This window comes from Tupaia chinensis, unplaced genomic scaffold (assembly GCF_000334495.1).
Source record: "Tupaia chinensis unplaced genomic scaffold, TupChi_1.0 Scaffold144542_1, whole genome shotgun sequence".
NCBI lineage: Eukaryota > Metazoa > Chordata > Mammalia > Scandentia > Tupaiidae > Tupaia > Tupaia belangeri.
The window spans coordinates 1,839-6,307 of NW_006204402.1; positions in this window are offsets into that span (position 1 = coordinate 1,839).

The following is a 4,469-nucleotide window of genomic DNA, read 5'->3' on the forward strand; positions in this document are numbered from 1 at the left end:
GTTCAGGAAGGGAAATTTGGGAAAATATGGAGAAGTAAGACATTTGAATTACACAGATTTGGTTTGTTGCCTGTTGGTGATGATGTGTATAGTAGTATCAACTCGTCTGCTCTGTGGCATATATCATGTCAGCTAGACTCTCTTTACAAACTAAATGATGTATAATGACTGTATAAAAATAATAAATACTAAAAAATATGAAAAAATATATTACAAAGCTGTGATAATATAAGCAGTGTGGTATTGGCTCAAAAACAGGCAGGTGGACCAATGAAACAGAATTGACTACCCAGAAATAAAGCCCAAAATATACACTGAAATGAATTTCAACAAAGGGCACAAGAGAAGCCAATGGGGAAAAGAAAATTTCTTCAAGTAATGATGCTGAAAAAACTGGATATCCACCTGCAGAAGACCCCTATCTGGACCCCTATCTCTCACCAGTAATGAATAATCAACTCAAAATGAACCAAAGATCTAAACAAAACCTCAAACTATAGTAATACTGGTGGGAAAACTGGGGAAACTCTTGGAGACATCAGAGTAGCAACAACTTCTTAAAGAAGATCGCCATAGCACAGTCAATAATACCTAAATAGACAAGTGGGACTACATCAGGTTAAAAAGCTTTTGCACAGTTAATGAAAAAATAAAAAAGTAGAGTGAGGAGACCACTCTTAGAATGGGAGAATATATTTGCAAACTATGTCTCAGATAAGGGACTGATAACCAGAACATAAATGGAACCAAAGCAGCTTACTCACAAAACAATAATCAATCCAATTAAAAAAAAATGAGCAAATGAGCTGAACAGATGACTCTCCAAAGAAGGCATATGAACGACTAAAAAGCATATTAAAATATGTTCCTCATGTCTTATCTTAAGGGAAATGCAAATCAAAACTACAATGAGATACCACCTAACTTCAATCAGAATGGCTAAGATTTAAAAGTTAAGAATGATAAGTGCTGGCAAGGCTGCAGTGAAAAGGGAACCCTCCTACACTGTTGGAGGGAATTTAAAGTACTACAATCACTGTGGAGAAAAATATGGAGTTTCCTCTGAAACCTACAAATAGAACAACCATATAACCAAGTAATTCCACTCTTATGTAGCTACCCAAAGATAGGATAACATTCATTCAAAAAAACACTTGCACTTCCATGATTATTACAGGATTATTTACAATTTCTAGGACATGGAATCAACCCTAAGTGTCCAAGAATGGGTTAGTGAATTGAAAAAATGTTGCACATGTACACTGTGGAATACTATTCAGCCATACAAAACAATGAGATTCTGACATTTGATACAAAGTGTATGAATATATGGGATCAGTAGATGGCATATGGTTACATTGCTAGACTCCCATGTAGTTGACTGTGGTTTGAGTCTCAGATCTGGCAACTTAAAACTCATTCTAGGCACACGCGCATGAATTCCCAAGATCCTTAGTGGAGACTAGAGGAGAAGGGATTGTAGTGTGGCCCTCCCCACTGGGGGATGATTACTTGCTTTCTGTATCTCAGTCTCTCTGGCAAGCGCATGCACCCTAAAGCCAAAAAACTCTCGTAAAAAACGTGTATGAGGGGGACCAGCAGTTAGCGTAATGGCTATGTCTCTGGACTCCCATGTAGTCAACCATGGTTCAATTCCTGTAACCGGTGGCTTAAACTCATGCCCGGTGCATGTGGTTGCGTGCCCAAGATTCCGAGAGGAGAATGGAGGAGAAGGGATTGCGGCGTGGTAATCCCCCCCTGGGGGGTGATTTTTTTCTTTCTGTCTCTCTCTGTCTTTCGCTCGGGCGCACGTGCCCTTTAGCAAAAACATCTAAAAAAAAGTGTATGAGGGACCAGCAGTTAGCGTAATGGCTATGTCTCTGGACTCCCATGTAGTCGACCATGGTTCAATTCCTGTAACCGGTGGCTTAAACTCATGCCCGGTGCATGTGGTTGCGTGCCCAAGATTCCGAGAGGAGAATGGAGGAGAAGGGATTGTGGTGTGGCCATCCGCTCTGGTGGGGTGATTTCTTGTTTTCTGTCTCTCTGTCTCTCTCTGTCTTCCTGGCGAGTGCACACACCTTATAGCAAAAAAAAAAAAGTGTATGAATGTGAAAAATTTAATGCTAAGTGAAACTAGCCAGACTATGAAAGAGACATTGAATGTCCCCATTTATACTAAATGTCCACACTCTATGGCAGAAACTGAAAGACTGGAAAATGTAATAGCAGGGAGGGCAAGTGTAGATACTGGGGACATTATCAGCGGGGATGGGTAATGGGGCATAAGTAATAAATGGTGGGAAGGAGGGGATCAGGGAACAAACATACAAAACATTTGATAGACACAAAAATATAAAGCCAACTGTTGATGATAATGTACATGGTAATATCTTTGACTTGACTAACATGTTCTGTATTTATGCTGAAAAAAACATGTTGCACACTGTAAATATGTACAGTGGTTAAATTTAAGAAAAACTTCATACTAACATTTTATATCAATATAAATAAATGTGCATTGAAATAAGAAAGAAGTTATTGTGTGCCAGAGTAGACAGTCCAGGTTTTATGATGCCTATGCTTTTCCTGTAACTATTCACTAAGAATTTATGATAAACTAATATCCCCCTTTTTTTCTATACAATAAAAAGAAAAGAAAACAAAGACATTTATTAGGCACAGACAGAACATCAGTTAAAGTCTATGCAGACTCAAAGGCATGAGACAAAAAGGATCTCGAGGAATACAATAGATGCAAGAAGTCACAAAAAGTTATTATTTATCTTTTTATTTTTTTAAAAGTGTATTTATTTACTCCAAGAGTGAGAGAAACAGAGAGATAGCACCCCTAAAAGGCATCTTGACTCTGTGATCCATCCCTAGCCTCAGTCAGTCCTGGATCATGGGCATGGACATATCTGGTACACTCAGTGAGGTCTCCAGATATGAACTTTCCCATGTGAGTCAGCCTTGCAGAGTATTGTGTTTTACCACTTCACTGCTGTCTAGCCCTTGCCTTTTTCTTAATGATTAAAACAACAACAACAACTGTGCTTTAGTATTAAATAAGAAATCCATGCTCATAAAAAAAATTAAAATGCACCACTGAGGAAAAGAAAAACATAAAAATTACTTGTAGGATATTGCAACAAAATAAATGTCATTAACAAACTGGTGTATGATTTTCTAGTCTTTTATGAGTAATAAGAATAATTAAAAAAATAATAAGACACCCAGTTTAATCAAATAACTGCATTCAGTATGGTGTAAGGAGAAAGCAATTTTCTTCTTCTTTAGCATTCATTAGCTTTCTTTATGGAATCATTTTTATTCTTGGATAAAATTTCAGAAGTATACCATGGACATTTTAGATATTCAATATAGTATACACTTGACTTTAGCCAAAGGATGAGAAGTGATTCAATCTATTTAATGGTCCTGTAACTCTAAACTCTCAACCAATTAAAATGTCTCCTTTCCTCCAGCTCTGAATTACTTCAGGCTTAGAACTTGGGGAGACATGCGCAACATCTATATTTTCCTATCTTGGTTTTATTTCCCTCATTCTACACAGTCTAAGCTGTGTCCATCTATTCTATGGTTGGGGTTTGAAGGGTAAGTGTATGAGAGGGGAAAGAGAAATGTGAGTGGATATAAAGAGAAGAAAGGCCATATCTGACTGGTATAGTTGTGTATATTGTGTTGCTACCAATTTGGCATGGCATATTTCAATTCATCATCAACTGTTATGTACAGTTCCCTTAATGTACACAATCTGATTGGTCGCTTATAATGTCTTCTCTGTTTGGTTACTGGATATCCTTCCCTTTACTCAGGTCACTGTATTACTCTAGCTGGACTACTGAGGATAGTGTTTTTAAAGAAAACTTAAGTCTTCATTGCTGGGGGTCAATTCTGTTCCTCAGGAAACATACATTAATTACTGTCTACTACATTCTGTAAATTCAGATATTTTCAAAAAATCTCTACTTTCTTTTCTACAATCTGGCTGATTAAACTTCAGCCATCATAGCTTCTCACATTTAGATTTCCCTAGGCAGGCATCAATTGCCTGTCTTTAGTTTCTCATGCCCAAATTCCATGACACATATATGAAGCCTCCAAATTATTTCCTTGAAGTGCCCCTCACCTACCTTGAAGTGAACTGAAAGCAAATACTTCATTTCTCTTTGGAGTTGGGAGGATGGATATGCACAGCACATCAAAAATTTTTAAAAATAAATCTTTACTATTATTCTGTTACATTCTCAATGAATTCCTAGCCTTCTCTTATATAGCCTGGAGGTGAGTAGAGACCTAGTACTAGCAGAATTTGGTTTTGGCCACTCCATCTTCAAACCTTTCTAGAAGACCTAACATTTTCATACCTATTACATTATCTTTGATCTTAGGGCTTCTGCTAAACTAACACAACAGCAAAAGTCATATTTAGAATCCTATTATAC